The 12434-nt window shown below is 45.1% G+C and overlaps 2 protein-coding genes across 2 annotated transcripts in view; both read left to right on the forward strand.

Annotated features, from left to right (window-relative positions):
• The window catches only part of LOC309526254 (uncharacterized protein), a gene marked incomplete at its 3' end in the record, with an annotated part of 151122 nt that overhangs the window by 125746 nt on the left and 12942 nt on the right, over window positions 1-12434 (forward strand). The window lies entirely within an intron of this gene.
• Window positions 8249-12434, forward strand: part of LOC309525776 (uncharacterized protein) — a 55526-nt gene continuing 51340 nt past the window's right edge. The window contains exon 1 of the mRNA XM_082211316.1: window positions 8249-8692. The gene's annotated coding sequence lies outside the window, so the exon portion shown is untranslated. The remainder of the gene's footprint in view (window positions 8693-12434) is intronic.

The following is a 12434-nucleotide window of genomic DNA, read 5'->3' on the forward strand; positions in this document are numbered from 1 at the left end:
GGCAATGCCAGTACATGGATCATTGTCTTCTCATCACTGGTACTCAGGATGTGCTTATCTGCGCATATCTCCAGCTCTGCATATCCCCCCTCCCTCCTCCATATGTTAATCCATGTAACCCAACCTCTTCTTAATGTATTCATGATGTAACCTGTGTAACCCAACCTCTTCTTAATGTATTCATGATGTAACTGGGATGTATTTTGCACTGTATTCTGGGACATAGAGGGAAGTTTCAAAAGTTCATGTCACCCCTTTCTCGCTGTTCAATCTCGCCTTGAACCTGTTGCGCAATAAACTTGGATCTCTTCTGCAGCTTGCTCCTGTCTCCGGCTGAGCTCATTTTCCTCTGCAGGGACCCGCGGACTTAGTCCGACGAGCTGGGTGGCAGAGCAGCCTCGCACCCAGATTTTGCCGTAACATCCAGCCTTGCTCCAGAAACCTGGTCTGGCCGAAGAGCAGACAGGTGAGGGAGGGGCTAATGGTTGGGGACCAGTTTACCACAGGACCTGATCTGCTGCAGAGGGTGCATGGCAGGCGACTGAACTCTGATGCGACAACCTGGAAGTCCCAGAGCGGTGCATCAGTTAGAATGGGATGCTTAAGAAACCTCTACAGATTCTCAAAGGGGAGAAGAAAACATTTAGATGTATGGAGTGTTTGACGTATTTCTCTCTGAGTTCACTTTCCTTCCCATCAATGAACTCAGATAATGGGAAAGCAGTCTTAAATGCATGGAGTGCATGTGAAGTTCTGGTATTTGTATATAAAGTTGTATAGACAGGTCTTTAAAGAAATGAAGGTCATGTCTCACAAGTATAATAGCAGATATAATATAATGTTAGATAGGGAGGGGGAGAATCTGGAGTGCTGGGGTGAGTGATGATGGGCTGAGAGCCAGCTGATTTTGGGGCCTTGGTGGAGAGAGTTGGAAATGTTGGTGTTAGGAGTTGTGGTGGTAGTTTGGGAGCAGGGTTGGTGGGATTAGCATTATAGGAACAGCACCATAACTCCCATTGATGGAACAACAAAGACACAAAAAGACGAAAAGCATCTTGTACATTTTGATGCTATGGCCTGTTGGCTACACAAATAAAGTCTATTCATTCATTCATCTTATACATAGACTGAAAGGGCTTAAGCTCAGTGAGAAAGAGGAGGATTGGTTTGAGAAGACACTGAATTATTTGGGTAGGTTTGAACAATTTGGGGCAATTAAAATGTTTAAAGTTAAATAAACCTTGTGGAGGGAGGAGCGTTAAGGTACAGTGGTGCCCCGCAAGATGAATGCCTCGCAAGACGGAAGACTCGCTAGACGAATTTCCTATGGGCTTGCTTTGCAAGACGAAAATGTATTGCGAGTTCCTGCGGGGTTTTTTTCCTCCCCCCTTTTTCTAAGCCGCTTATCCGCTAAGCCACTAAAAGCCGCTAAAAGCTGCTAAGTCGCTAATAGCGCTAATCCGCTAAGCCGTCAATGGGCTTGCTTTGCAAGACGAAAAAACCGCAAGACGAAGAGACTCGCGGAACAGATTCTTTTCATCTTGCGAGGCACCACTGTATATAGAATTGTACATATGTTATTATTGAATATTATTGAATATGTATATTATTGAATATTGTATAGGTAAAGGTACCCCTGCCCATACGGGCCAGTCTTGACAGACTCTGGGGTTGTGCGCCCATCTCACTTAAGAGGCCAGGGGCCAGCGCTGTCCGGAGACACTTCTGGGTCACGTGGCCAGCGTGACATTGCTGCTCTGGCGAGCCAGAGCCGCACACGGAAACGCCGTTTACCTTCCCGCTAGTAAGCGGTCCCTATTTATCTACTTGCACTCGAAGGTGCTTTCGAACTGCTAGGTTGGCAGGCGCTGGGACCGAGCAACGGGAGCGCACCCCGCTGCGGGGGTTCGAACCGCCGACCTTTCAATCGGCAAGCCCTAGGCGCTGAGGCTTTTACCCACAGCACCACCCGCGTCCCGAATATTGTATACTCAATGTATTTTTTATTAATCTTGGCAGCCACTTTATCTTGGCAGCCACTGATGTAGCGACTTGCTTCGTATTTAGCTATTCCATCTCTTTCCATTTGCCAGAGGGGTTTATATCTTGGAACTTTCTGTGTGGAATATATTTTAAGGTTGGTGTGTCCCTTCCTGTTGTAATCTATTATTTCTTGTATTCCCCACCCCAACCCCACTCCGAGAACTTGATTCTTGCTGTGCCATCGACTCTCCCATCTTTCATTGGCATTTTGCCTTTTCCCAGTAGTGATGTATGGAAGTGAGAGGTGGACTGTAAAGAAGGTTGATTGCTGAAGAATTGATGCTTTTGAATTATGGTGCTGGAGGAAACTCCAGCACCATAATTGGACAATGTTCTCGAAGCTACCAGCATGAGTTTGACTAAAGTGCGGGAGGCAGTGGAAGACGGGAGTGCCTGGCGTGCTCTGGTCCAGGGGGTCACGAAGAGGTGGACACGACTAAACGACTAAACCACAACAACAAGGGCTGACTTCCAGCTTTCCATTACTAATTACCATCCATTAATAATTATTTTCCATTAGGAATTATTTTTCTTGAGTGAAGGATTGCCACAACATAAAACAATGTAGTACATGTATAGAGAAAGAACAAAGGCTGTTAGGATTTCAGGCTCCCCAATGCTGATTTATGTTTGATATATTTCACACGCCTGTCTGAGTGGAGCGTGAGAAAGGAAGACTGTCTTATCTCCCTTCCGGTGTGAGACTGTGAAACTACTTTCACTTTTATGTCGTTCTGTTTTGTTGTTGGAGCTGATGAGAATGGATGCCATTATGCATATGTATGTAAATGTTATGTAAATAAATAGTAGTTTAGAACTACGATGCTTCTTTCTTCTGCTGTGTTAAGCCAGAAGGCTAGTGTGCACAAATCAAGATGGTTTATGTCGCTGGAGAAGGGGATGCCTTTTCCAGAGCTATGCTCACCGGAGGACGCTCGGAGGGAGGCGGGGAAAGCCCTTGAGGGGAAGAAGAAGCAGCGGGGGGGGGAGGGGCTCCTCCTCTCTCGCCCCTCAGAGACACAGAGAGACAAGGGGGACCCTCTTGGGAGGGGAGCAGAAAGGGGTCTCTCTCTCTCCCCCCCCTCACAACCCCATTGCATTCCTCTCATGGCGGGAGGGGACCCCACCCTCTTCTCCCTGCCTGGCGAGGGGGCAGCCGGGCCAAGGGGGTCTCTGGGCGCAGGAGAGCCTGGGGGGAGGGAGGGGGCAGAGGAAAGGAAGCGCCCCTTCTCTCTCAGGCAGCCCCATGTCTCTTCCCACCCCCCCCCCGAGGCTGGGTCCATCTCTGGGCTTCACAGAGGACCCCCCTGGGCTGGGGGGGAGGAGGGACCCCCCTTTGGCTTCCCTGGGTCCGCCCCTCCCCCACTCTCCTGACCCACAGGGGGAGGGGCAGCCCTTCCCTCCTTCTCACTCAGCCTCTCCCCTCCCCGCCTCCCTGTTTGCAGATTGAAAACCCCCTCCTTCTCTCCCCGCAAACCCAGGTCACCCCCCCCCAGATATGATGCCCCCCCCGCAGCCATCTCGCCCCCTGCTGTGGGGAGGAGGAAGGAGGGGGGCCAGGCCCCCATGGAGCCCCCGAGGCAGCGCCGTCCCGTCCTCTTCCCATCCCAACACAGGGAGGGGCTGCTCTATGGACGTAGCTCTAGGGACGCGCGCGTCTGAAAAGGAACCGGAAGTGTCGCTGCTGAATGCGCCGGAAGTTTCTTGAGGATGTAGCTCTAGGGGCGAGCGCGTCGGAAAAGGAGCCGGAAGTGTCGCTACTGAATGCGCCGGAAGTGGCCAGACAGGGAAAGGAGGAGGAGGGGCGTCGCTGTAGAGCCCCCCCTCCCCCCGTCGCCGCCGCCCTTTCTTTGCGCATAAGGAGAGCGGACTAATCCGGAGCCAGGGAGGCGGAGGAACAAGAGGTAAAGGGGGAGAGAAGGGGGGGGAATAGAGGGGGGGTAAGAGAGGGAGGGAGGACAAAGAGACCCCCCCCCAAGGAAAGCGCCCTCCCTGGGGTCGCCCGTCGACAGGGGCCCCGATCCAGGGGGGAAGGGGGGGGACCCAAGACCTGCAAGATCTCCTGGGCAGCAGCAGCAGCACCGCCAGCCTCCCCTTTCTCTTTCCTGGGGGGCCGAGAGATGCTCAGCTGCCCTGGCGGGAAGGGGAAGGAGGACCCCGAGCAGGGCTGGGGGCGGGGCTGAGGCCCCCCATTCTCCCTGGGGTCGCCTGGCTGGGGAAAGGGAGAGAGGGAGCCCAGGGAAGGGTTAAAGGAAGGGGGAGGAGCCTCGACAGAGACCCCTCCCCCTCCAGCACCCCTGACCCCCCTTCTCCCCCCCTTCCCTGATGACACTACCAGGTTATCTTATTCACTAGGACTCATCTCCATACTTTGGATTGTCCTGAATACCACCATTTGGTAGCCTAGCCCAAACCCAAAAGTCCTGCTAGGATGCATCTTGGCTTCCCTGCTGATGAAACTGAGTGTGTGAGGATTGATAATATTTTGATTTATCCGTTTTAGACCCCTAAGTAGTAGCCGTTGCCAGGACATTCTCCTGTTCGCCTCTGTATAGTGCCATCCTTATTTCAGACATTGTGGTAAATTGCAATCAGGGTGGGTTTGATATAAAGCAAATTGATTTCAATCACAATTTATGGTAAATCACTAGTCAGTATGATTCTGTTTAAATCAAAAATTTCTGATTTGGTTACACTGTTAGAAATACATAGACAGATAATTATGAAATCATTCTGAGGTTTAATAAGTTAACTGTCTATATTTGGACAACAGTTCTGGTGTAATTTATTGGAAGGAGAAAAATAATCATTTCCTTAATTACCGCTTAAACAATTTATTTAACTTAAACAATAATATTATAGCATGTTGGTAAAAATATTTTTTTAATATAAAAAACAACAACCAAGCAGACTGAGTTTTAGCGCACATGAAAAACTTGGAACTTACGCCTTTCACCACCTCCACTACCAGCCACCCCTTTGGATTGGCTTCTGCATTCAGGTGCCTATTCTGTACAGTTAAGTGTTAGTGCGGTTGTTGGAACCCAGTGGGATTGGGAAGAGGTTGCCAGCCCTGAAGAGCCTTCAGCGCTTGCCTCAAGTCTGACTTGCACAATTATTACACAAAGACCCCAATATGTGTGGAGTATTCTGCTCACAAGGTTGCCCTTTCATTTTTACTGCTTCACATTTAGCTACTTGTACAGATCTCTTCCACTGCAAACCATCTGTTCATTGAACCTCTTCGAACTTAGAATTCTAAGGGGTTGATTCTGTAGAATCATAGAGTTGGAATAGACCCCAAGGGCCATCGAGTCCAACCCCCTGCCAAGCAGGAAACACCATCAGAGCACTCCTGACATATGGTTGTCAAGCCTCTGCTTAAAGACCTCCAAAGTAGGAGACTCCACCACACTCCTTGGCAGCTAATTCCACTGTCGAACAGCTCTTACTGTCAGGAAGTTCTTCCTAATTTTTAGGTGGAATCTTCTTTCTTGTAGTTTGGATCCATTGCTCCGTGTCCGCTTCTCCGGAGCAGCAGAAAACAACTTTTCTCCCTCCTCTATGTGACATCCTTTTATATATTTGAACATGGCTATCATATCACCCCTTAACCTCCTCTTCTCCAGGCTAAACATGCCCAGCTCCCTTAGCCGTTCCTCATAAGGCATCGTTTCCAGGCCTTTGACCATTTTGGTTGCCCTCCTCTGGACACGTTCCAGTTTGCCAGTGTCCTTCTTGAACTGTGGTGCCCAGAACTGGACACAGTACTCCAGGTGAGGTCTGACCAGAGCAGAATACAGTGGCACTATTACTTCCCTTGATCTAGATGCTATACTCCTATTGATGCAGCCCAGAATTGCATTGGCAAAGGAACAATGGGATTAAGGTTTCCCCTCAACTCTGTATGTTTATTTTATAACATTTTTCCTGTGAAGAAAAGGCATGTAATCTCTGCAGACACAAATTCACACTTTTGAGAATGGCAAAAACAAGCATCTGTGACAATATCTTCTCATTAGAAAAACCTCCCCAAATTATCTTACAGAATTCCCCCACTTCCCGCAGAAGCCGCGCGCTCCTTAAAGGGTGTGCAGCTCCTGAGGGCTTTTGAGGGAGGTGGGGAATACTCCCAGAGCTTGTCAGGGCTGGCGGGGGAAGCCCGGGATGAAGGCTCGTTGCTGCCCTGCGGAGGCTTCGTGGGCTACCTCAGAAGCCAGAACAGCTAGAGAGAGTGCTGCGCAGCGCTCCCTCTAGCTGTTTTAGCTTCTACCTTAGTGGCGCAACGCCTCCGCAGGGCACCGGGGAGCTGTGCTCAGCGCTCCCTTTAAATAATATTTTTTTTCTTGAATTCCCCCTCTAGAAACTAGGTGCGCCTTATGATCAGGTGTGCCTTATGGAGCGAAAAATACGGTAGGTAGGAGAAAATAACAGAGGCCAACCAGTGTATATGGCGAAGCAAAGCGGCTAGTAAGCCTGCAACTTTATTGCAACAGTGTCCCCCCCTCACCACAACCAGGAGGGAGGTGTGAAAGGCCTTATATGCTGGTAGTCTTTTAAAATTGCCCACCCAAGACCACCACCCCCCAAATATACAGAAGGAGACTGTCTACAGCAGGAATAGATCACAGGAGGCGGTCTACAGCAGAAAACCTGTCCTCAAGGATACCTGTTAATGGTCACTAACTGCATTACCTGGGCAGCCTGGCCATTCTTTTGTGATGGTAAATACTTTAGTTCCTGAATCCAGGTCACAGGCTCACCCTGTTCATCCCTCCTTAAGGCAGTATTTTTATCCACAAAGACAATGGGAAGGCTTCCATTTGCCTCCTTTACTGCAGAGGAATATTTGAGTACGTTTCTGAGCACAATTCAAAGTGTTGGTGCTGACCTTTCAAGCCCTGAACGGCCTCAGTCCTGTATACCTGAAGGAGCGTCTCCACCTCCATCGTTCAGCCCAGACACTGAGATCCAGCACTGAGGGCCTTCTGGTGATTCCCTCATTGCGAGAAGTGAGGTTACAGGGAACCAGACAGATGGCCTTCTGGGTAGTGGCGCTTGCCCTGTGGAATGCCCTCCCATCAGATGTCAAGGAAATAAGCAGCTATATTATTTTTAAAGACATCTAAAGGCAGCCCTGTTTAAGGAAGTTGTTAATATTTAATGCTGTATTGTTTTTAACACTTGATTCCCCAGAGTGGCTGGGGAAACTCAGCCAGATAGCCAGGGTATAAATAATAAATTATTATTAATATTATTATTATTATTATTATTATTATTATGGCATTGGGAGAGTTAAAATGATTTCAGGATGGTTCTCCTGTAATTTTTCAGACATGCGGTTTGTATACTTACTGTGAGGAATGTGTGTGGTTGCTCACGAAGTAAACAGCCAGGACTCCGTCGGCTTTCTTAAAGTCAAGAAATTGAGTCCTAGTATGCTTGGCTGCTCCTTTCCGCTGTATAGTAAACTTCAGAAGAGCATGATCACTCGCGCCTAATGATCCTTCCACTTCTACCCCACTAACCAGTTACAGATAGGTAGCCGCGTTGGTCTGCCATAGTCAAAATAAAAACGAAAGCTCATACCAAGAACTAACTCAGTTGGTCTTTAAGGTGCTACTGGAAGGAATTTTTTTATTCCCACTAACCAGGTCATCAATATTGGTTAGGACCAGATCTAAAATGGCTGTTTCTCTTGTACATACGCTTCAGGTTACAGACTCCGCTAACCCAGGATGAGAACAGAAATTGTGCTCCGGCGGCAGCAGCAGGAGGCCCCATTATGTTAAGAACACTTTCTTAACCACCGGAACGAATTGAGTACTTAACCCGAGGTACCACTGTACTGCAGTTTCAGTTACAGTGGTGCCCCGCAAGACGAATGCCTCGCAGGACGGAAAACTCGCTAGACGAAAGAGTTTTCCGTTTTGGAGGTGCTTCGCAAAACGAATTTCCTATGGGCTTGCTTCGCAAGACGACAATGTCTTGCGAGTTCCTGCGGGGGTTTTTTCCTCCCCCCCCTTTTTCTAAGCCGCTAAGGTGCTTATCAGCTGATCCGATCAGCAGGTAAGCCGCTAATAGCGCTAATCCGCTAATCCTTCAATGGGCTTGCTTCGCAAGACGAAAAAACTGCTAGATGAAGAGAATCACAGAACGGATTCTTTTCGTCTTGCGAGGCACCACTGTATTGTTATTTTTATTTATTTATTTAATCTATTAGTCTCTTTCTCTTGCCCAGGGCAGCCCAAAGTGACTTACAACCTGTTGTTGTTGTTGTTGTTATGTTCCACAATGACACTCCAAGGCCTTCTTTGTCGTGTTTCCTGTATTTTGGGGGGCAGAGACAAGGCTGTTCTCGCGGCCTGCTCCACCATAAGGGAAACTGAGGCAGCCCCCTCAGGCAGGAGGTGCAGGGAGGGGCAAGGAGGGGAGGGAGCGGAGTCCCAGTTGGCCAGCCCTGATTTAACCCTCTATCCTCTCATCCAGTGGAAGGTGCTGTTCCATTGCCAGTGTCCCAGACACAACGCAGCCGCCGCAGGAAGTCAGCGGTGCAAGATGATTTGGGAATATGTGCTGTTGGTTGGACTGTATCAGGAAGATGTTGGAGATCACGGAGGAAGGAGGAAACGAAATACAGATATTCAGCGTTTTCAGGGGAGGGGGAAGAAGGGGAAAGTTTGTCCCACCAGATAAGACTCCCATCCTCCCTGGCCATGGGCCATCCTTGCTTGGGCAGGTGGTCCTTTGAGTCCAACCACATCTGGAGGGCCAGAGGTGCCTCAACTCAGCATAGACGGTTCCTCTAGGGCTCAGTGTTACTTGGGAGTTGGTGAAATTGGATCTTAAGGGTTCTTGAGACATTTCCAAGGGATTGTGATTGGTATCCAGACCCTAACAGTATAAAGCCAAGGTGTCCCCACTGAGCAGTATATCAAGCCTGCTGCCCCCCGGGGAAGACCTTCTGAAGGAAATGCTTTGTCTCCGAAGTTGCTTCCTTCCTTCCTCCGCTGCTGCTGCTGCCCACACTGAAGGAATGTCTGGATGAAATCCCAGGGATTTTCTGGCTCCTATGTCCAGTTGATATTCTAGAAAAAAGTGTGGCTAAGATTCTGAGTCACAATCGTGGCTGAGAAATACAGCCAGGGAATATGAAACTGATTTGAAAATTGGTTTCTTCTTTACACGTTGTTGTTGTTGTTGTTGTTGTTGTTATCATGTTACATTCAGGTGGACACACCACTGGTTTCATCTTCTTTCAATTCTTTCCCACACTCAGTGTTATTCACCTTTAATACTCATCTTTTTCAGTGTCACACATATTTTTATCTTGTGATCTTCATATGAAGAGAGGTATAACAATTTAATAAATAAATCCCAGTTGGAGCAGAGCTGGAATATCCACCCAGGGCAAAGGAGGAAGAACAGTGAGAGAGGCCTGGACAGGGAATCTCCGCTAAGAAAAGCCAGTGTCAGGAGGCAGGTGCAAGACCTGGCGGCATATAATTATTTTATATTTATTACTTTTCCAACAATTTAAACACTACAAAAACAATACAATACAAAAACACTACATAACATTGACACATTAAACTAGCAAAACAAAACAAAAACAATCAAACAAATGAAACAATTTCATTATCCCATCTTTCATTCACTTATTTCCCCGACCTCCTCACACCTCCCTTTTTGTATTCCACTTCTGTTAATTGTTTCAGCAATTCCTTTCCATCTTCCTCTGTTTTCTATCCTATAATTATCTTAACACATTCTAACCTTATTTTTTTCCTTTAATACTCTATTTATTTATACTTAATTCCTTATAACATTTCTACTAAAGCCATATAACTTCATTCCAACATTTTTCTAACATTAATTTTACAGTATTTCTGTAAATAGTCTTTAAACTTTTTCCGTGGTGGGCATGTCCACCAAAGGTGAAAGAATGTACCTTCAGTCTCATTACATTTCCAACATTTATTGTCAGGCAAATGATAAATTTTTGCAAGCTTGACTGGTGTCATGTACCACCTATAAATCATTTTCATTAAATTATCTCTTAGGGCATTAAATGCCGTGAATTTCATACCTGTGGTCCATAACTGTTCCCAGTCAGCCATCATTATGTTATGTCCAACATCTTGTGCCCATTTAATCATAGCTGATTTCACCGTTTCATCCTGAGTGTTCCATTTCAACAGCAAGTTATACATTCTTGACAAATTCTTAATTTTTGGATCTAACAATTCTGTTTCCAATTTTGATTTTTCCACCTGGAAACCAACTTTTTTGTCCAAATTGTATGCCTCCATTATTTGATAATAATGGAGCCAATCTCGCACTTTATTTTTATATTTCTCAAGCTCTGCAATTTTATTCTGTCTCCATCTTGTTCCAGAATTTCCCAATATTTCGGCCATTTGGCCTCCATTTTGAGTTTTTTCTGTGCCTTCGCTTCCATTGGTGACAACCATCTTGGGGTTTTCTTTTCTAGCAAATCTTTATATCTTGCCCAAACATTAAACAATGCTTTTCTAACAATATGATTTTTAATCGCTTTATGTACTTTTACCTTATCGTACCACAAATATGCATGCCAACCAAATGCATTATTGAAACCTAGATCCAACACGTCAGTGTTTTCAAGAAGCAGCCATTCTCTCAGCCAGCAAAAAGCAGCTGATTCATAATAAAGTTTAAGGTCTGGCAGGGCAAATCCACCTCTTTCTTTAGCATCAGTTAATATCTTACATTTTATTTGAGGCTTCTTGCCCTGCCAAACAAATCTGGAAATATCTTTCTGCCACTTCTTGAAACAATCCATCTTATCCAAATTTTGTAATGTTTGAAACAAAAACAACATCCTTGGCAGCACATTCATTTTTATCACAGCAATTCGGCCTAACAATGATAACTTCAAATTTGTCCATATTTCTAAATCCTTTTTCACTTCAATCCAACATTTTTCATAATTATCCTTAAATAAATTCACATTTTTGGCAGTCATGTTAACCCCTAAATATTTCACTTTCTTAACCAGTGTTAGTCCTGTCTCCTCCTGAAACTTCTCTCTCTCATTCACAGTTAAGTTTTTCTCTAAATGCTTGGTTTTCGTCTTATTCAGCTTAAAACCTGCTACCTGTCCAAATTCTTGAATCAGTTCCAATACCCTTTTAGTACTAGATTCTGGCTCCTGTAAGGTCAATACTAAATCATCAGCAAATGCTTTCAGTTTGTACTGTTTAGCTCCCACTTGTATACCTTTAACCTCTTGGACCTTTCTTATCATGTTTAACAAAACCTCAAGGACCGATATAAAGAGCAATGGAGAAATTGGGCAGCCTTGCCGTGTCCCTTTCTCAATCTTAAACTCTTCTGTCACTACACAAAGACCCCAAGATGTGTGGAGTATTCTTCTCACAAGGTTGCCCTTTCGTTTTTACTGCTTCACACTTAGCTACTTGTGCAGATCTCTTCCACTGCAAACCATCTGTTCATTGAACCTCTTGGAACTTAGAATTTAAGGGGTTGATTCTGTGTATATAATTCTGCATTGGAACAATGGGATTAAGGTTTTCCGTCAACTCTGTATGTTTATTTTATAACATTTTTCCTGTGAAGAAAAGGCATGTTATCTCTGCAGATACACAAATTCACACTTTTGAGAATGGCAAAAACAAGCATCTGTGACAATATCGTCTCTTTAGAAAAACTTCCCCAACTAATCTTACAAAAACCTCTGGAAGAGCATGACATTGTGAATGGATTAATGGAATTCATTTACCCAAAAAATTAAATATTCCATATAAAGCCTCATGCTAGATAATTAAAAAGAAATCCTTATTTCCTGATGAATAGCCTTTGGACTATAATGTAATTAAATATAAAACTATCTTTAGATAGACTTTTTCCTCTAAAAGCATTTTTTTTTTAAATTCTGATTTAAAAAATCTGATTTAAATAAAAAAATCCGATTTTAATTTTTTTAAAAAAATAATTGATTGTATCCACCCTGATTGCAATCTTTAGCTGCTGATAACATGGCAACGTTTAGCAGCTCATATTGTGAGGTTTAGCTGGTGAGAACATTGCAACTGTCAGCTGACGAGTTATCACGATATTGAAAATCAGATATTTCCTTTTTTTAAAAAAAAATATTTTTTATTGGTTTTACAAAGTTTTATAACAAACAAACATATAAAAAGACAAACAAACACATACATTATTTCATAACAATTTTTCATAAACCTCTTTTCTCGGACTCCCCCATACCTCCCCTTTCTGCATCCACATGTCCAAAGTTTTTTAGCAACTTATATATAGTTCTTTCAAACCTCTATCATTAATCTTCTCATAATCCCAATCTTATGTCACTGTAACCCTTTCTTTCT

This window comes from Podarcis vaucheri, assembly GCF_965113315.1.
Source record: "Podarcis vaucheri genome assembly, chromosome: 2".
NCBI classification, from domain to species: domain Eukaryota; kingdom Metazoa; phylum Chordata; class Lepidosauria; order Squamata; family Lacertidae; genus Podarcis; species Podarcis vaucheri.